We start from the raw sequence: 23,026 nt of genomic DNA on the forward strand, positions 1-23,026 counted from the left end.
AAGTACATCCAAGAAATAGGAATCAGCAAGTTTCAATCCGTGATTAGTTTCTCTTTTCCTCTATGTCATCTCACGTATGTTTTTGGCTTCACTCATACTTAACTTTTGACTCTCCTTTTAGCATCACTAGTCTTGTCAATGTCACCAGATATTTTTACTTTCTGATCTCTCACTCATGAGATTCAGCATCAAGTAGCAGGATTCTAATTCTAATTTACTTGCAGAGACAATCTGATTGCATTATCTTGATTCAGGTTTCTGCCATAACAGTTCTGGGTAGGTGATTAGATGTGAGTCCATAAAAAGTGTTTTGTTTGTTTTGTTTTGTTTTAATATGGAGACTAGGACCAATTTTATCAGAGGATAAACAGTTCTCAAAGAGGACTGAGTTATGAGAGCTCACTGCAATTTTGCAAAGTATTTTCTTCATGGAAATTAAAATTTTAAAACATAGAACACACATACCAAAGAAAACACAAATATCATATAAGCATTTTAAATCATCTTTGTAGTAGAAATATGTTTCTTTCTTCTCATAATGAAGAAATCTTTTTGAGCTCTAATACCCAAAACAAACCTTATGAACTTATCTTTTCTTGACAAGTGAGAATTTTTTCCTCAGTTTATTTACAAGTTACACTAACAGTGGGATTTAGTTCTTACACAACTGATTTGATTATTTTAACATTCAGTTATTCTAAATCACCAGCTAATTCAGACAAAAGTAGGTTGGTTTGATTATTTTGATCACAATGGATAAAAATATCAGTTTGTGTTTAAAACGTAGATGAGTCTGAGATTCCATGAGCTAATATAGATGTTATGGTTGCTATATATGTGCAAATAAACATATAATGTGCAAAATGTAATAAAGGTCTAGGTAGAGAAATACAGATATTCTAAGTTTTAGTTTCAAATACTTTATTGTTAAGTAATGTATTTAGATAATAAACATATAAATATATTTGAAACAATGTGCTATTTAAAGTAACCACATTTCAAATCTCTGTGGCTAAGAACTTTACAATGAGAAAAGCTAATATAGCTTTGGAAATTACATGCTTTAACACATGAGTAAACTTATCAGGGAATGATGATGATAAGGATGAGGTGAATATTTTCTGTTCTTTTCTAAATTACTGATTAATTTGATTTTTAAAAATTGAGAAATGCAAAATTTTTTGTATACTCTGCATGTTTTTGTGAAGAGCTCATCTATCTATCTATAATATTAAAAATTTTAAAGTGTTGTAGTATGAGGATAATTCTGAAGTTACATTGAGAAAGTAAGTGGTTAGAACTAGGAGTCTCATTTGTGATTTTTTGTTCAATATCTCAAGATTATCTTGCAAAATCTTCAAGAAAGAGGCAATTACCTACATATCTCTACAATAAAGACAGAGCATTCAGTAAAATGAGTGATAGTAACCAGGGAGGTAAATGGATTGTCAAACTCTGTCACCTTATCACTGAGGATTTCCTACAGAAAAATGACAGGGAGGATATATGCTGGCCTTAGACTTAAATGATAGTGGAGGAAAAAATAGAAAGGGATAATCACCTCTATACAGCAAATCTGATTCATTCCTTAGTGTGAGAAGGTGAGCTGTCTTACAGGTGTTCAAGGTATTGTTACTGACTCAGAACAGTAAAAATGGCACATTTGTATGTTGTATTGGTGGAGCAAGATAATTATTTTTCCTGGAGAATATTAATGCTGCTCTTCTTCAAAAGGAAGCTTCAGAGCAGGAAGCAAGATTGTGGCAGCTACTCACATGCTGTGAGTCGACAGATACCAATTCCCTCAGTTCAACCAAATGACTGGTTTTGCTTTAACTTTCTATCAGAAGATTGGTTCCTCTGGATGAAGCCATTGCAAATCCAGGAAAATAAACAGGCAAATATCCTGCTACAGGGGTAAAATCCTGCCACTAAAGGATAGCAACTAATCTAGTGTCATCTTTTTCAACTTAGTAGTTAGATTAATTTATTGCAGTGTTTGCTCAAAGGGAGAGGAACACAAAATAAACAGATATGAACAGAGGAATGTTAGAATATGTCCCATATATGGGGTCATATTGGTAAGTTTGGGTTTCCCAGGTGGCGCTAGTGGTAGAACCTGCCTGCCAGTGCAGGGGACGCAAGAGACTTGGGTTCAGTCCCTGTGTTGGGAAGACCAACTAGAGTAGGAAGTGGCCACTGACTCCAGTATTCTTGCCTGAAAAATTCTATGGACAGAGGTGCCTGGCGGACTACAGTCCATGGAGCCATGAAGAGTCGAACACGACTGAGTGATTGAGCACATTGGTAAGAGCAGTGATGTGTAGACTGGATATTTTCATGGATAAATGAATATATGTAGCTGTCTCACCTAAACTCATTGGGTACATGAATGCTGTTTTGTTTTTAGAAAGTCATAAAGCATTATCAATAAGACTGAAAAAAAAAAAGTGTGAGAGTATTCCTACAGAAAAGCTTAGTTCTTCCAGAGTTTTTCCAAGAGCCAGTAGTAGAATTGGGAAGATCATGCCTTAAATACAGTGCACCTATATAGATAAGAAGTATTCATCTTTTCCTAAGCCCAGGAATGTGTTCATTTTCAGCTTTTCCTCCCAATATGTTGACTTGTAATAGGCATTCTGAAAACAAAGTTAAAGATAAATAATGCATAAGTACTATGGAAACATGAATTACAGAAAGAAAGGAAGAACAAAAGGAAGAAAAATTCAAAGTGATTATTTGAATAATCTTGGCTTTAAAGACAGATTATCTAATTGTATAGTCAGATGCCTATATTCTAATATATTATTAAACATATATATATATTTTTAAAGACTATATATTTCCTCTTGTGTAAATAATGAAACTATTTAAAAAAATTGTTTGTAAACACATGATACCACATTCCATAATAAAAAGGTTTCAGTCAATTTTTGCAGACTATTATATTGACCAGAAAGCCCAAGAGCTTTGGGGTGACTCTGCACTCTAGATGAAGTATCTCCTGACAAATGAAGAATTTAACTGACCCTGTGCTTACAGAGATACAGTAGAACCTTCCCGTTCCACATGTAAGTAGCTTGGAAGTGGCAATTTCATTTGAACAAATGAAAAACTGAACAGACTGAAAAGTAAACAACTCATTTTGGGTCCAAAAGAGAAGGGTACAGGACAAATTGTTTTCCTCAATATTGGAGAGATAGACATGTGAACATAGGAAGTCATAGCAGGGACTTACAAGGGGAAGTCACCAGGGGAACTAGTGCCCAGCTAGGAAAATCTGAAATGTAATTGACATATTGCTGGAGGCTCAGTGCAGGCATATCTGAGAGCTAAGAATTCCAGGGGGACCAAGTCATAGGACAGCCTTCACTTTTTTCTTTTTTTTTTTTTAGAATTTAAATATAATTTTAGAATTCAGAGACAATTTGAAGAGACAGGGAAAGCACCAGAACCAGACATGGCAGGGATATTGGACTGGGTGTTTAAAATAGCTGTTAATATCCTAAAGGCTCTAATGGATAAAATAACCTGCAGGAAGAGATGGACAAAGTAAGCAGGAGTTAGAAATTCTAAGAAAAAATCAAAAGAAATGCTTAAGATCAAAAACACTCTATAATAGTAATGAAATATTAAATTACTTTGACTAGCTTATTAGTGGACTGGACATGGCTGAGGAAGGAATCTCTGAGCTTGAAGGTATCGCCGTACAAACCTCCCAAACTGAAAAGCAAAGAGAACAAAAATTAAATAGATATATATTCAAAAATTATGGTATAATTGCAAAGGCTACAATACATATAATGGAAATACCAGAAACAGAAGAAAGACAAAAAGGCAAAATAAATATTCAAAATGATAGTGACTAAGAATGTCACCAAATAAATGTCAGATGCCAATTCACAGATTCAAGAAACTCAAAGAACGTTAAGCAGGATAAACATAAAAAATAACAGAAAAACCTACACCTAGGAAAGTTACTTTTAAGCTGTAGAAATCAAAGGAAAAAAAATCTCAAACCAGAATGGGGAAAAAAAAAATAACAACAACAAAAAAAAACCTTTACTTACAGAGAAACAAAGATAAGAATTACACCTGATTCCTCAGAAATCATGCAAGAAGAGAGAGGTGTGAGATATTTATTGTGAGAACAGAGCTATCAACATAGAATTCTCTGTTTTCTGTGATATTACCCTTAAAATTGAAATAAATACAGACTCAGATGCAGAAGAACTGGAGGAATGTACTGCCAGTGGATCTGCCTTGAAAGAAATGTTAAATGAAATTCTCTAGTTAGAAGGAAAATATGTCAGAAACTTAAGATCACCATAAAGAAAGGAAAAACATCAAAGAATTTAAATGATATGCTAAGAAAGGAGAAAAATATAATCTTATAACAGATACCTCACTAAAGAAAATATTCAGATGTCAAAAAAAGCATATGAAAAGATGTTTCACATCATGCATAATCAGGGAAATGCAATTTAAAATAACAATGAAATGCATCTACTAGAATGGTCACAGTCTGGAACACTGACAATACCAAGTGCTGGCTAAGATGTGGACAAAAGGAGCTCTTAGACATTGCTGATGGGAATGCAAAATTGAACAGTCATTTTGGAATACAGTTTGGCAGTTTCTTACAAAGCTAAAGATGTTCTTACCTTACAAACAAGCAACCATGCTTCTTGGTGTTTAACCAAAGGAAATAACCAAGGAAAAACATGTACTTGAATATTTATATCTGCCTTATTTGTAATTGTCAAAACTTGGAAGCAGCCAAGTTGGATTGGATGCAGTCTCAAAAATGACAGAATGATCTCTGTTCATTTCCAAGGCAAACCATTCAACATCACGGTAATCCAAGTTTATGCCCCAACCAGTAACGCTGAAGAAGCTGAAGTTGAACAGCTCTGTGAAGGCCTACAAGACCTTTTAGAACCAACACCCCAAAAAGATGTCCTCTTCATTATAGGGGACTGGAATTCAAAAGTAGGAAGTGAATAAACACCTGGAGGAACAGGCATTTGGCCTTGGAGTATGGAATGGAGCAGGGCAAAGGCTAATAGAGTTTTGCCAAGAGAATGCACTGCTCATAGCAAACACCCTCTTCCAACAACACAAGAGAAGACTCTACACATGGACATCACCAGATGGTCAACACCGAAATCAGATTGATTATATTCTTTGCAGCCAAAGATGGAGACGCTCTATACAGTCAGCAAAAGCAAGACCAGGAGCTGACTGTGGCTCATATCATGAACTCCTTATTGCCAAATTCAGACTGAAATTGAAGAAAGTAGGGAAAATCATTAGACCATTCAGGTATGATCTAAATCAAGTCCCTTATACAGTGGAAGTGAGAAATAGATTTTAAGGACTAGATCTGAAGACAGATTACCTGATGAACTATGGACAGAGGTTTATGACATTGTACAGGAGACAGGAATCAAGGCCATCCCCAAGAAAAAGAAATGCAAAAAAGTAAAATGGCTGTCTGAGGAGGCCTTACAAATAGCTGTGAAAAGAAGAGAAGCGAAAAGCCAAGGAGAAACGGAAAGATATACCCATTTGAATACAGAGTTCCAAAGAATAGCCAGGAGAGATAAGAAAGCAATCCTCAGTGATCAATGCAAAGAAATAGAGGAAAGCAATAGAACGGGACAGACTAGAGATCTCTTCAAGAAAATTCGAGATACCAAGGGAATATTTCATGCTAAGATGGGCTCAATAAAGGACAGAAATGGTATGGACTTAACAGAAGCAGAGATATTAAGAAGAGGTGGCAAGAATACACAGAAGAACTGCACAAAAAAAGATCTTCACAACCCAGATAATCATGATGGTATGATCACTCACCTACAGCCAGACACCCTGGCATGTGAAGTCAAGTAGGCCTTAGGAAGCATCACTATGAATAAAGCTAGTGGAGGTGATGGAATTCCAGTTGGAACTATTTCAAATCCTACAAGATGATGCTGTGAAAGTGCTGCACTCAATATGCCAGGAAATTTGGAAAACTCGGGAGTGGCCACAGGACTGGAAAAGGTTAGTTTTCATTCCAATCCCAAAGAACGGAAGTGCCAAAGAATGCTCAAACTACCACACAATTGCAGTCATCTCACACACTAGCAAAGTAATTCTCAAAATTCTCCAAGCCAGACTTCAGTAATATGTGAACTGTGAACTTCCAGATGTTCAAGCTGGTTTTAGAAAAGGCAGAGGAACCAGAGATCAAACTGCCAACATCTGATGGATCATCGAAAAAGCAAGAGCATTCCAAAAAACATCTATTTCTACTTTATTGACTATGTCAAAGCCTTTAACTGTGTGCATCACAATAAACTGTGAAAAATTCTGAAAGAGATGGTAATATCAGACCACCTGACCTGCCTCTTGAGAAACCTGTATGCAAGTCAAGAAGCAACAGTTAGAACTGGACATGGAACAACAGACCGGTTATACTATATCAAAAGTAAACTCTAACATAAATGGACTTGGTATGTTTATAACGTGTCAGTTTAGGTTCATCAATTGTAACAAATGTACCATTCTGGTAGGTACGCTTGTACCAGCATTATCTCCATGTTGATAATGGAGACCTATGAATGCTGGCCTGGGGTATACTGGAAATTTCTTCCTCTCAATTTTATGGAGAAACTAAATCTTTTCTAAAATGATAAAGTTTTTTAAAAATAGTAGTAGGAATCACTTTAGGACAAGATGTCATTAAGGACTTTGAGAAAAAGCTATCTATGTATTGCCAAAAGCTGGACTTATTATTACATTAACAAATTATTTTTGGTTATAAATTTCTAAAGCAAGAAATTTCAAGTTGGAAAGAATTTAAATTTGCATCTGATCTTTGAATTTTATTTTATTTTATTTTTTCATTTATTTTTATTAGTTGGAGGCTAATTACTTCACAACATTGCAGTGGGTTTTGTCATACATTGACATGAATCAGCCATGAGGTTACATGTATTCCCCATCCCGATCCCCCCTCCAGCACTGCAGATAGGTTCAATAGATGTGTGTTGGCCAAGACAAACTATGATTAGTTTGCTGTTAGTGATTTGATGTCTTTGTTTAGCTGTAGATTACAGGTTTCAGGTTAAAGTGCCAATAAAAGGCAAAGATTCAGAGGAAAGGTATATAAAGACTTGAAAAGTTTTTGCCTAAGTATATTTTTCATATGGCTCAATATTAAGCATCAAAATTAATTTGATACATCAATGGCAAATTAGAAAGAAATATTTGAAATATATGATCTCTATTAAAATGGTCTTATATATCAGTAAAGCAGGGAAAATTCTCCAATGGCAATAAGGCCAAAAAGTTAACAAATAACTTTTTAGAAATGCAAAATTCTTATATACCTGTTTAAAATTTATGTTCCACTTTAAGAAATATGAACATAAATTGTGAAATGGAGTGCTAAAACTACTTTTCCTAAACTTTGGTGACTTTATATGAGTATACATATTTTTTACAGGAATTTGGCAATATTATAAAAGATTTCATAATGTCCATAGTCTTCAACTTGAAATTTTTTCTTCCCTGGTAATATCCTTTTAAAAATAATTAGAAACTATTTGTAAGAATATTTTTCACAGCATTTTTTATAATAACCAAAAGAAGGAAATAAAATTATAGAGAGCTTAATATTATTAAATTATAGCAAAATATATTTAGTAATAAAATTAAGGAACATAATTAAATTAGAGTATTAATTCATTATCAAATATGCTTTAAAATATGTGATATATAGGAAAATAAATTGGCATGAAGGGTTAAATGAAGTTTCTAGGATAATAATATGATACACATCATAGTGTGATTTTGTTTTAAGAAATATTCTTAAAAAAATGATGAAGTAACAATTCATAAAAATCTCAACCTGTGGGTCAATTCTTATACTCTCTCTCTTACTCTCACTGCCATTTCAAAGGATTTCTATGTCTTTTATTTAACAGTAGCATTAAATAAAATCTAGATCTTGAAAACATGAACGGGCTGAAAAATATGGGCACAGTGGCCAGACTGAGGAAGATATTTCAATCACTGGTCAAGGAACTAAAATCCCACAAGCTGCATGTTGCAGCCAAAAAAAAAAAAAAAAGAGAGAGAGAGAGAAATCTTCCTTTCTGTCACATTTAAAGTGAATACTGATGAGGAAAAAAATAAAGAAACATTTCTTCAACAGTGGCCATTGTAGGTGACCACTGAGAAGGCACTCATGGTGAAAACTAGGAAACAATGTGAAAAAAGCACAGAAATGGAAAAAGTGATGAGATAAAACTTTTTTTTCCTTTCATAACTTGGGTTGATTACTGTGTTTAGCATTTATTTCTGAATTCTCTTTTAATCTTCTCAATACTCAGCCCTGAGGCTCAGAACTGGGATTTATTTTTTTTTTTCCATTTATTTTTATTAGTTGGAGGCTAGTTACTTTACAATATTGTACAGATGTACAGAACAGACTTTTGAACTATGTGGGAGAAGGCGAGGGTGGGATGTTTTGAGAGAACAGCATTGAAACAAGTATACTTTCAAGGGTGAAACAGATCACCAGCCCAGGTTGGATGCCTGAGACAAGTGCTCAGGGCTGGTGCACTGGGAAGACCCAGAGGGATGGGATGCGGAGGGAGGTGGGAGGGGGGGTTCGGGATGGGGAACACACGTAAATCCATGGCTGATTCATGTCAATGTATGGCAAGAACTGGGATTTAAAGCTGAGTTTGTAGATGAGACATCTGGGGATGAGGATAACTTTTATATAAACTACTATATAGCTTCCTATAGTAACTGGCACCCTTGGCATAATCTTTGAAGAATGTCCTTCAATAGTCTGTTCATCTTGAGCACTAATTTATAATAAAAATAATTTAATGTTGGCTATCTGACTAGGAAAATATTCTGTATATATTTTACAGATTATGATTTACAGATATATGATTCAAATAAATTCTGATTAACATATAGCCTAACTGTGTGCCATGTTGTACCAAGATGCTTCAGTCATGTCCCGCTCTTTGTGACCCCAAGGACTGTAGCCCACCAGGCTTCTTTGTCCATGGAATTCTCCAGGCTAGAATACTGGAGTGGGTTGCCGTTCCCTCCTCCAGGGGATCTTCCTGACCCAGGGATGGAACCCACATCACTTAAGTCTCCTGCATTGGCAGGCAGGTTCTTTCCCACTAGCGCTACCCAAGAAGCCCTATCCTAAGCACAGAGATTTCTAAATATCTACATCTTGGAAGAATTTTAGCATTCAAGCAATATAGTAAATGTTTTACAGATTTGGAAACTGAATCACAGTGAAGAGCATTCTTTAATTCCACTTCAGTATCTGTCAGTTCCCCTGGTCTTTATTATTATTATTTTTAACAAATACTTTACAGAAAATCACAGAACTATGATGAAAGATGTTAAATACAGATCACTATTATCATGCCAGAATAATATTTTAAAGCCATTTCTTTTTCTGGAACAACACAGACTACTTTTTGAAGCTCTCAGCTTGGTCCTAGACTGAATTCTATTCTGTGATTCAGACCTTCTGGGTAGAAGGAATCAGGTATTACATTCTTGTACTGCCATGTTGGAAGTGTGAAAAGCCACATGCATGAGACATATTAGACCAATCCTGATTGCCTGTGAGTATAGGGAAGGGATGGGAGTAGAATATCTCTGGACTATATCATTATATATTTCTGGACTATACAATTATACATTACACAGTGAGTGTCTAGGAACTATGGAAGGGCTTTTTTCATGTTTAAATCAAGAAATACAGGAAAATACATATATATTTTAAATTCATATATATTTTTAAAAATGAATGGCTCTGTTTGTATAAAGTCCATGCTAACTACAGACAGGTAAGATTTCTTTTTTTTTTTTTTTCCTTGTTTCTCAAAGTCACCTTTTTATGGCATATCCCTCCCTATGAGAGTCCTGCGCTAACAGTAAACTGCGACTGTTAACCTAGTGAGGAATCGGGTTACAGTGCCTTGCGCTTTGCTGCATCACTCACCTTTGTCCACTGGAAGCATCTGGAACATCTACATTAATACTTATTGTGGCTTAAAAGACACCAGGGGATATGGAAAAGGACTGGGAAAGATTACATATCAGGCATTTGCTCCCTGCCAAGTGGTTTTGGAGCTTCTGAACTCCCTAAGTGAGAAACAGAGGAAGCGATATTTTGCTCTACAGACAACATAGAACAGTATTGATCAATTGGTCATTCTAAATGTGGGAAAGATACAGTTCAGAGAATACAAAATACAACAACCTTTAAGAATTAAAATTGAAATGTATACCAACATGCATGGGTCCTGTATGATTGCTAACTGAGGAATTATATCCAGTGCTCCCAAACCTGGTTTTTCATATTATTGCTGAGCACCTGATTCAATAGAGTAACAGATAAGAATCATATTAATGCTCCATGACATGATTAAAAAAATAATATATGATATAGGGAATTCCTTGGCTGTTCAGTGGTTAGGACTCTATGCTTTCACTGTGGAAGGCCTGGGCTTAATCCCTGCTTGCAGAACTAAGATCCCATAAGCTGAAAGTGAAGTCGCTCAGTCGTGTCCAACTCTTTGCGACCCCATGGACTGTAGCCTACCAGGCTCCTCTATGGGATTCTCCAGGCAAGAATACTGGAATGGGTCGCCATTTCCTTCCCATAAGCTGAGGTGTGGCCAAAAACACACAAATGGTGGAACAGGAAAACATCAGCTAACCAAGCCCAAACAGGTCATCTTAAAAAAATGGCATAAGATTTTACATAGTGATAAAACTAATTTTTAAGAGTGACCTCACAGTTAAAAATTTTTAAAAAGGCAAAATCAATAAGTATGTAATCTTGGGATGTAAGGACATATGTTTTTTTCTTAAAGAAACTACTAAGAAAAGATTAAATCTTGGTTGTATTGAGTGAAACTATCGAGCAGCCTAGTCCTATCCAACCCTCTCCTTTGGGAAATGAAACAAAGGGTCAGAGTAGGAGATGCTGATGGACTCATGCTGTGAGTTGGCAGCAAAGTAGCAAAAGACCTATGACAGTGAATTTGTTGTTGCTCGGTCGCTAATTTGTGTCTGACTTTTTGCAACTGCAGGAATGACAGCATGCCAGGTTTCCCTGCCCTTCATTATCTCCCGGAGTTTGCTCAAACTCATGTCCCTGTAGTCAGTGATGCTATCGAATCACCTCATCCTTTGTCACCCCCTTCTCCTCCTGCCCTCAGTCTTTCCCCAAATCAGGGTCTTTTGCATTGAGTTGGCTCTTCACATCAAGTGGCCAAAGTATTGGAAATTCAGGATCAGTTCTTCCAATGAATATTCAGGTTTGATTTCTTTTAGGATTGACTGGTTGGATATCTTTGCTGTCCAAGGGACTCTCAAGAGTCTTCTCCAATACCACAATTTGAAAGCATTAATTCTTCAGTGCTCAGCCTTCTTTATGGTCCTGCTTTCACATCCATACATGACTACTGGAAAAATCATAGCTTGAACTATATGTACCTTTGTTGGCAAAATGATGTCTCTGCTTTTGAATATGCTGTCTAAGTTTGTCATAGCTTTCCTTAGAGGAGCATTCATCTCAATTTTGTGGCTACAGTGGCCATCCACAGTGATTTTGGAGCCCCCCCCCCAAATAAAATGTGTCACTGCTTCCACTTTTTCCTCATCTATTTGCCATGAAGTTATAGGGCCAGATGCCATGATCTTCATCTTTTGAATGTTGAGTTTTAAGACAACTTTTTCACTCTCCTCTTTCACCCTCATCAAGAAGCTCTTTAAACTGGGTTGCCATTTTCCTTCTCCAATGCATGCATGCTAAGTCACTTCAGTCATGCCTGACTCTGTGCGACCCTATGGACAGCAGCCCACCAGGCTCCTCTGTCCATGGGATTCTCCAGGCAAGAATACTGGAGTGGGCTGCCATCTCCTTCTCCTTCTGGTCCACCTGATGAAAAGATTTGACTCATTTGAAAAGACCCTGATGCTTGGAAAGATTGAAGGCAGGAGGAGAAGGGGGTGACAGAGGATGAGATGGTTAGATGGTGTCACCGACTCAATGGGCTTGAATTTGAGGAAAGCCCATGAGTTGATGATGGACAGGGATTCCTGGTGGGCTGCAGTCCATGAGGTCACAAAGAGTCAGACATGACTGAGCAACTGAACTTAACTGAACTGCGAAGAGCTGACTCATTCAAAAGACCAAATGCTGCGAAAAATTGAGGTCAAGAAGATGAGGTAGTTGGATGGCATCACTGATTAGGTGGACATGAATTTGGCCAAACTTCAGAGGATAGTGAAGGACAAGGATGCCTGGCATGCTGCAGTTCATGAGGTTACAAAGAGTCATACATGACTTAGCAACTGAACAAGAAAAACAATCTTATCCATGAATCAGTTAGAACTGAAGTTCCCTTGAGTTTGTGCACAATGAGCTGGTTTTATCATCCAGTGTTCCCTGCTCTGAAATCCAAACTGTTTTAGAATGACCATCTATGGGGCATCTAAGAAGATGAGGACAATGACTAGTATGTATGAGTGAGTGAGTGAAGTGGAGTGAGTGAAGTCGCTCAGTCCTGTCCGACTCTTTGCCACCCCGTGGACTGCAGCCAGCCAGGCCCCCTTGTCCATGGGATTCTTCAGGCAAGAGTACTGGAGTGGGTTGCCATTTCCTTCTCCGACTAGTATGTATACTCATAGCTAAATTCAGTTCAGTCACTCAGTCATGTCCCACTCTTTGTGACCCCATGGAGTGCAGCATGCCAGGCTTCCATTAGGTTGGTTCCACCTCTTGGCTGTTGTATATAATGCTACAACGAACATTGCAGTGCATCTTTCTTCTCAAAGTACAGTTTTCTCCATATATATGCCCAGGAATGTGATTGTTGGATCATATGTTTAGTTCTATTTTTAGTTTTTAAGGAATCTCCATACTGTCCCCCATAGCAGTTGCACCAGTTTACATCTGCACCAACAGCGTAGGAAGGTTCCCTTTTTTCCACACCTTCCTTGCATTTATTCTTTGAAGAGCTTTTGATGATGGCTATTCTGACAAGTATGAATTTATATACCTGATTGTAGTTTTGATTTGCATTTCTCTGATAATTGGTGATATAGAACATCATTTCATGTGTGTTCAGGCCATTTATATGTCTTCTTTGGATAAATATCTACTTAGATTGTCTGCCCATATTATGATTGGGTTGTTTGTTTGTTTTTTATATTGAGCTGCATGAACTGTTCACATATTTTGGAGGTTAATACTTTGTAAGTTGCTTTGTTTTCAAATATTTTCTCCCATTCTGAGGGCTGCATTTTTGCTTTATATATGGTTTCATTCACTGTGCAAAAGCCTTTAAGTTTGCCTATGTTCCATTTGTTTGTTTTTATTTTCATAAATCTAGGAAGTGGATTAAGAATGATCTTGCTGTGATTTATGTCAAAGAGTGTTCTGCTTATGTTTTTCTCTAAGGGTTTTATAAAGTCTGGTCTTAAATTTAGGTATTTGATCCATTTGGGGTTTATTTTTGTGTATGGTATTAAACAATGTTGTGATTTTATTCTTTTCCATGTAACTGTCCACATTTTTCAGAATCACTTATTAAAGAGAATGTCTTCTTTCCATTGTGCATCCTTACCTCTTTATCATAGATTCATTGGGCATAGATATGTGGGTTTATTTCTAGGCTTTCTATACTATTCTGTTGATCTATATTTCTGTTTTTGTGCCAGTACCATACTGTCTTGATGACTGTAGCTTTGTTGTATATTCTGAAATCGGGAAGTCTGATTCCTCCACCTCTGTTTCTCTTTCCCAAGATTGCTTTGGCTACTCAGTCTCTTCTGTGTTTCCACATAAATTAAAAAAAGAGAGTTCTAGTTTTGTGAAAAATGCCACTGATAATTTGATAGGGATTGTATTGAATCTGTAGACTGCCTTAGGTCATATAGAATATTTGAAAGAATAATTTTTATAGAAATGAAAGTTTGGTATCTGGATAATAATTGTACTTATTCTGAGATTTAATAGGTTCTTATTATGATATCAGATCAAGCAATAATTAGCTTTTTAACAAATAGTATGTCACTTACTAACATGTATATAAGATAATAAATAACATCCAAAATAGTGACTTTAATGCAGAGGCCATAATTTAAATAGTGGAAAAATAAATATGTTGAGGCTCTGAAGACTTATTTTTTTCAAAGAGTGAGTGAGGTGCTAACATTTCCAAAATGTAATTTGATATACTGAGTTCTGCTAATGAATACAGATATTTTATAGATGTATTTATGCAGCATAACAGGCTTCAGAAATGCTTTCTTCTTATGTTTTGAAAATATTTCAGATAATTCTTCACTGTCTTCTTATGTTTTGAAAATATTTCAGACAATTCTTCTCTCTGAAATAGTATCATTGTTTATTACAAGGATATATTAAATTGTTACTAATTGGAACTGTAAATCAATTTATGATGCTGTATACAAATAACAGCATATTCCATTTTACTCTTTAAATCATTTTTGCCTAAGAAAACTGTTTGCAATGATAGAAATATTTTTTCACATACAGTATGGTAGGCACTACCCACATGTGGCTACTGAACATTTGAAATATAGCTAATATATTTCAGAAAATAAATTTTAATTTGATTTAATTCCAATTCATTTAAAATTTAAATCACCATATGTGATTGGTGCCTCCCATATTAGACAGCACACTTTTAAAAAATGAACTACATATTTCAGAATCTGATTATCAAAGGTATCCTCTGCAGTGAAAATAACTCATGAAATGTTTCTAATAATTTTCAGGTCATTTTTTGATTTTTAAAAATTATATGAAGTGACATCACTAAGTAAAACATGCCCTTATCTGGGCCCAGTGTGATAAAATAAATTGTGTAAAAGAAACCTATGCTCTGATTTTCCAAGCTTCTTGCCTTTGTTGTACCAGAGGGCACCCAGGTGCAATGACACCTGTCCTATATTCCTATATGGTGCATACATTTTGTGAGTGCTTCACATAATGACTGGTCTCAGAAAGACCTTGGTGACTACTGATAACGCTTCCAAAGATGCTGCCTGCTTTGTCATCTGCTGCATTGCCCCCATGAAGTTAAACTTCCTTGGAACAATGGGTGGGCACAGTATATGCATTTGACTGTGTCACCTGTCATCTTAAAACACTTAGCAACAACTAGTAGCATCTTTTTCAAGTCCTATTAACTGCCACTGTGGCCAAAACTCTGCAAATCAATCGATAAAGAAATGTTTGATTATTTTAACAATTTGTACAACTTTTGTTGGTTATAATCACTGTATGGTCTTAGGAGATAAAGGGTTTTTTGTTTGTTTTTTCTAGCATTTGTTTCACACATTAGGTATTCGCAAAGACTACAAAGGTAGTTCTGTATTTATCAGTTAGAAAACATATACATTTTAAGGAGCTGCATATATTTAACCTGGATTAAAAAAAAAAAAAAAGGAAAAGAAGGGATGTTTACCTAGCTAAAACAACACCTTTTTACTTTATGTCTGGATGACTTCTGTTTGGTTGATTTATTAATACATTTTGATCTTTTCTGATGTAGTTTGACATCTGTTCAATTATCATATTCTTAACACACATTTCCTCTGCATGTTTTCTTTTCCATCTTACCTTTGTTCTCTCAGACAAATTGAGTGATGTTGATTTCATTTTAATGATATTAAAGGTTAAGTGGAGATTATGTCAGTGAAGTAAGCCATCAGGATAAAACTGGAGAAGTTCAAACGAAAAATAATGGGAGGAGAGAGAAAAAGTGGTAGGAAAGTCAAAGGAAGATGTATATTTTAATACCTAGAATTTTGGTAATTTTTTTGACTGATTTGATTAATCTTTAAAACGCTGCCATTCCAATATATATAGGGTAACTATCGTATCACGATTAGCTTAGATTTCTGAAAAAAAAAAAAAAAAATTCATTGCACTGAAGCTATGTTCTCAGAAAGAGAGACTATTTTCTATTTTCTTCTGCCTGTGCTTTTTCCTAATTGCTTAACTTTGCAACATAATCTCTTAACAGGTTTAACTCAATTTTCTCACTCTCTGAATGAAAATTGACTCTTGTTTTTGGCTTTGAAAGCTCCCTCAAGGACTCAAGCATCATTCATTTTATAAGTTGTACCTTTCAATTTTACCATGTCTTTATTCTCTTTCACTTTCATATATATTTAGATAACAAAGAAAAATACAGGATCCCAGCCAGAATTCAAATTCTTTACATTTGATTTTCCCCCTCTTATGTGAAATGACACTATCAAGCTAAACAGTGATATAAAATGTAGATGTTCTTTGCCAATATCAAGACTCTCTTTAAATAGCAGAGTAAAAGTGCTAAATGACAACCTAAAAAACATACACACACAGTTGACCATTCAACTCAATATGTAAGATCTATGGGTAAATTTTACCTCCATGTAATTTTATTTATAGTCTTTGTTTTATTGAATCATTTCATTCTAAGTTCATATTAGATTCATTCTAAGTTCATATTAGATTTCATGACATTCTCAGTTATATTTCATTTGTTAACAGATTTCTGTGGACTTCAAAATGCAGAGAGAGAAAATTATAAATTCCTTTTACAGGGATATTTGGGCAATGTTAGTTTCAGTTAGTTGAAATTAAAACCCCTAACGGTACAACTTTGATTTCAGTAGTTATCACTTTCCTAATTACATAATGAAAGATTTTACATTAAAAAAATAAATAGTAGAGACAAAACTAGGACCAGAAAGTGGCTGGAAGAACACCTAGTAGTTAACTGTAGCTATATAAACCACTTCCAAGATAAGACCAGAGAACTTTTCCTGTATATAAAAGAAATATAATGCATTCTAATTTTCAGAGTCTAAAGCTTGTTTCTGAAACTTTAGAAGGAATCTTTCTACCCTCATCCTCCTCCCAACATTTTTTTTTAAATAATAATAGCTATTTTACTAATTTGAGAACATGAAATTAAACAGAAGGAGCAAAAAATGTTACTTATATACATTTTTAAAGCACAGTATTGCTTTCTGGTTTATTTGATAAACTTTAAGCATGGTAAAGGTCACCATTTAGTAATCTGGATGTGGCCATAATTTTATCAGGTTGGACACTCACAGACTGTTGCAGGGCTGAGCCAATTCTGACTGTATGTTGGAACTATTTTTGTGACTTGCTTTTGTTATTATAATCGTGCAAAATACCTTGCCTCAGAAAATCCTGTGCCTCCGCCTGACTGGTAAACTAAAGTACCTTTGTTTAGGGCCCTGTCCATGTGTGGGTGGCAGGGAAGAAGAAATTAATACATCCCATTCATGAAGGTGGCATTCTAGGAGATATTTGCAAGACTAATTGCTTTTTTTACTTTATTTCCTCACCTCCCCCCATCTCTATTCTATAAAAGAACCTGGCATCCAGACCCTGATAAGATGGTTCTTTTAAGACATTAGTCTGTCATCCTCTGGGTCAGCCAGCTTTCTGAATAAAGCAGTATTCCTTGCCTCAACATCTTTTCTCTGAGTGACTTGGCCTGTTGTGTGGTGAGCAGAGTGAGCTTGAACTTGATAACAAACCTCTTTTTATTTATCAGTTAAAAATATATATTTCCCCCCACATATTTTTTTTTTACATTTAAATTTCTGCTGTGATTTTAATGGGCTCTGTATCATATCACATTGAACAAGAAACTGGTAGAGAAATCTTTCCATGTGTATGTGGTTCCAATGCCCAAATACCGTAGGTAATTATTAGAATGGAGTGAAGGGAGGTTATAATGCATCAAGCTATCCTATTTTAACTGTACTGATTATATTTCACAGTAGTTTCAGGGGCCTCTTGTGGATTGTATGAATTAATATGCTTCCAAAAAGGAGCAACTTTGCCCTTCTTAGAGCATGGAGTTAGTTTCTGTGTTATACAACGTCATTTAAAAGTTTAATGAATGAGAATTAATTATCTCCATGATTACCTATAACTCAGGCCAATTCTATGAATACTATTGAACCCAAAGAATCAGTTATCAGTGTGCTCCAAAGACAGATTTAGGATTCTTACTCTTTCAAAACAGCCTGAATTTTTAAATGCCATCATGAGCTGGTGTGTGTGCTTAAGAAATCTTATTGAAGTAATCCCCCATCAAATTTCTTTCAACATGTGTCAGTCTTGTTTATTCGTTGATTGATTGGTTACAGAAGAAACCACATATATTTATGTTGAAAAAATACCATCCTGGTGATTAACTTTTAATGAATTTATTTCATTTTTCACTGGTCGTTTTATTTAAAAAAATTTTAATGTAACTATACAGCATGAATTAATTTTCAATAATGATTAATCATACAAGTAACAGCTTTCAGCCAAACTGCCCTACTTAAAAGTCTGAAATTGCTAAAAAAGAAACCACATTCTTGACAAAATAGAATACTTACAAAAGCATTTAAAATGTATAATGCTTTAATGGAAGGTCTTCTTAAGTGTATTTTATATGTGTAACTTCAAAATAAAATTTGGAAAATATGAGGTAAAATCTGAATAGCTAATCCTGGAAAATGTATAGATACTTCACCTTAAATATGAGTTCTTTACTTAAAGTAAAGTAATAAAAATAAAACGTAAAGAGTATCACTTAATCAGTTTCTTTAAGAGTTAGTCATTTAACTCAATGAAATAAATTGACACTTTATTGTGAGCAAGATACAAGTGTTTTTCCTACATTCTGATATCTAAATAGAATAAGAAACTAATATTTCTAATACATGCAAAAAGAGTTTTGCCTCTGAAATTCCAGAATGTCTTGAAAATTGGATAGGATTAATGAGTGTTGTTAATTCCTAACCCAAATAGTTTTATTTTACACATCTATTTCCACTGTAAGAACTGAAGAAATGGTGTGCATGCCAATATTGTGCAACACGCTATTTTGTGCATAGAAATTAGAATTGATCATTGAGAAATAATGTGTTTGTAAATGATTTATAAAAACAAATTGACCCCAGTAGCCTTGAGAAATTTAACAAGAGGTGTCAGATTTCTAGGACAAAAGAAAAATGGAGTCAGAGTTTACTTGTTGGATTTATTCACTGATTCACTTCTTCAATCAAGATTTATTACAGATCTACTTAATGTATGCAACATACTGGATAAGGGATTATGTACCCATGTATAAGACATTATTCTTCCATTCAAAGACTCTATAAATTTGTGAGTAATACTTATATAAATAAAATTATAATAGAACATAAATATTCTGTATTTATATATGTCTAAGGAGTTGCAGAAACACAGAAGGATTCTAATCCAGCCAACAGATGTTGTAGGTAGGAGAAAATTACCAACATAATAATATTTATGTTGAATTTTGTAAATTGGCAAGGAATATTAGGGGAGGCAATTATATGACAGATTTTAAAGAACAAAGAAACAATTTATCACACTATTTCTAGAAAATTTCAAACACAGAATATTTGTACAATCTTTGTAGAAGATGAATTTTGATATATTAACAAAGAGTATATCATAGTTTTCATCACGATCATCATCATTTTCACTATATTGGACAAAAATGAAGCCAACACAGTACTTAGAGTTGTTTTATGGTTTGTTTGTTTGTTTTTGGTTTGCATTTTCTTGAATCTACAGTTTTAAATGTTATTTTTCACTACCATTAACCAATACTCACAGTTCTAAAATGCATTGGGTAACATACTAAATTGATTTCAAGTTGGGCAGTGATAACTGTGACAGCAATATATGGAATGTAGTGAAAGATACAAGACTGTGTGACAAAAAACACCTTTAAAGCTCCATGAATGCAGACGTGGCTAATTTTTCTTACCAGTATGTGTACAGCATTAGAACAGTGGCTGATATATTTGTGGCTGTTGTTCTTCCAGCTGTGTCTAACTCTGTGACCCCACAGACTGCAGCACATCAGACTTCCTTGTCCTTCACTCTCTCCTGAGCTTGCTCAGATTCATGTCCATTGAGTTGGTGATGCCACCCAACCATCTCCTTCTCTGTCATCCCTTCTCCTGCCTTCAATCTTGTCCAGCATCAGGATCTTTTCCAATGAGTCAGATCTTCATATCAGGTGGCCAAAGAATTGGAGCTTTAGTCTCAGCATCAGTACCTCCAATGAATCTTCAGGAATGATTTCCTTTAGGATTGACTGGTCTGATCTTTCAGTCCAAGGAATTCTCAAGAGTCTTTTCCAACAACACAGTTTAAAAGCACCAATTCTTTGGTGTTCAGCCTTCTTTATGGTCCAGCTCTCAAACCTGTGAAAAACCAGAGCTTTGACTCTATAGACCATTGTCAGCAAAGTGATGTCTCTGTTTTTTAACATACTATCTAGGTTTGTTATAGCTTTTCTTCCAAAGAGCAAATGTCTTTTAATTTCACAGCTACATTCAGCATCTGCAGTGATTCTGGAGTTCAAGAAACTAAAGTCTGCACTGTTTGCATTATTTCCCCATCTATTTGCCATGAAGTGATGGAACAGGATGTCCTCATCTTTTTTACTTGGATGTTGAGTTTTAAACCAGTTTTTTTTCTTTTTTTTTTTTTTCACTCTCCACTTTCACCTTCATCAAGAGACTCTTTAGTCCCTCTTCACTTTCTGCCATAAGAGTAATGTCATCTGCATACCTGAAGTTATTGATATTTCTCCCAGAAAACTTGATTTCAGCTTGAGCTTCATCCAGCCCGGCATTTAATATGATGGACACTGCATATAATTTAAATAAACAGAGTGACAATATACAGCCTTGGCATACTCCTTTCCCAATTTGGAACCAGTCTATTGTTCTACGTCCAGTTCTAACTATTGCTTCTTGACCTGAATACAGGCTTTGCAGGAGGCATGGAAGGTGATCTGGTGTTCCCCTCTCTTTAAGAAATTTCCAGGTTTCTTTTTTTTTTTTTTTTCTTTTTTTGTGATCCACACTGTCAAAGGCTGTAGCATAGTCAATGAAGCAGAAGTAGATGTTTTTCTGGAATTCTCTTGCTTTTTCTATGATCCAGTGAATATTGACAACTTGATCTCTTGTTCCTCTGCCTTTTCTAAATCCAGCTTAGATATCTGGATGGTCTCAGTTCACATATTGTTGAAGCTGAACTTGGAGAATTTTGAGCATTACTTTGCTAGCATGTGAAATGAGCACAATTGTGTGATAATTTGAACATTCTTTGGCATTGCCTTTCTTTGGGATTGGAATGAAAACTGACTTTTTCCAGTCCTGTGGCCACTGCTGAGTTTTCCAAATTTGCTGGCTTATTGAGTGCAACACTTTAAAAGAATAATCTTTTAGGATTTGAAATAGCTCAGTTGGAATTCTATCACCTCCACTAGCTTTGTTTGTAGTGATGCTTCCTAAGTCCAACTTGACGTCACATTCCAACACGTCTGGCTGTAGGTGAGTGATCACACCCTCTTAATTATCTGGGTCATGAAGATCCTTTCATATAATTATTCTTATATTTTTTCCACCTCTTAATATCTTCTGTTTCTGTTAGGTCCATGCTGTTTATGTCCTTTATTGTGCCCATTTTTGCATGAAATGTTCCCTTAGTATCTCTAATTTTCTTGAAACATTCTCCAGTCTTTCCCATTCTATTGTTTTCTTCTATTTGTTTGCATTGATCACTGAGGTTTATTTGCATTGCCAACATCTGATGGATCATTGGAAAAGCAAGAGAGTTCCAGAAAAAATCTACTTCTACTTTATTGACTATGTCAATGCCTTTGATTGTGTGGATCACAACAAATGGTGGAAAATTCTTCAAGAGATGGGAACACAAGACTACCTTGCCTCCCTCCTGAGAAATCTGTATGCAGGTCAAGAAGCAACACTTAGAACTGGACATGGAATAGCAGACTGGTTCCAAATTGGGAAAGCAGTATGTCAAGGCTTTATATTGTCAACCTGCTTATTTAACTTATATACAGAGTATATCATGAGAAGTGCCAGGCTGGATGAAGCACAAGCTAGAATCAAGATTGCCAGGAGAAATATCAATAACCTCAGATACACAGATGACACCACCCTTATGACAGAAAGTGAAGAACTAAAGACCTCTTGATGAAAGTGAAAGAGGAGAGTGAAAGAGTTGACTTAAAACTCACCATTCAGAAAGCTAAGATCATAGGATCCAGTCCCATTGCTTCATGGCAAATAGATGGGGAAATGATGGAAATAGTGAGATACTTTACTTTTGGGGGCTCCAAAGTCACTACAGATGGTGGATGCAGCCATGAAATTAAAAGACGCTTGTTCCTTTGAAGAAAATCTATGACCAACATAGACAGCATGTTAAAAAGCACAGACATTCTTTTGCCAGCAAAGGTCCATCTAGTCAAAGCTATGGTTTTTCCTGTAGTCATGTATGGATGTGAGAGGTGGACTATAAAGAAAGATGAGCACCAAAGAATTGATGCTTTTGAACTGTGGTGTTGGAGAAGACTCTAGAGTCCCTTGGCCTGCAAGGAGATCCAACCAGTCAACCCTCAAGGAAATCAGTCCTGCATACTCATTGGAAGGACTGATGCTGAAGCTGAAACTACATTTCTTTGGCCACCTGATGCCAAGAACTGACTCATTAGAAGTTCTTGATGCTGAGAAAGATTGAGGGCAGGAGGAGAAGGGGACAACACAGGATGAGATGGCCAGATGACATCACTGATTTGATGGACATGAGTTGAGCAAGCTCTGGGAATTGGTGATGGACAGGGAATCCTGGAGTGCTGCAGTCCTTGGGGTCGCAAAGAGTAGGACATGACTGAGTGACTGAACTAATCACTAATGAATGCTTTCTTCTCTCTCCTTGCTATTATTTGGGACTCCACATTCATGTGGTTATATCTTTCCTTATCTCCTTTGACTTTTGCTTCTCTTCTTTTCTCAGCTATGTGTAAGGCCTCCTCAGATAACCATTTTGCCTTTTTGCATTTCTTTTTTG

Source organism: Cervus canadensis, chromosome 27 (assembly GCF_019320065.1).
Source record: "Cervus canadensis isolate Bull #8, Minnesota chromosome 27, ASM1932006v1, whole genome shotgun sequence".
NCBI classification, from domain to species: Eukaryota; Metazoa; Chordata; class Mammalia; order Artiodactyla; family Cervidae; genus Cervus; species Cervus canadensis.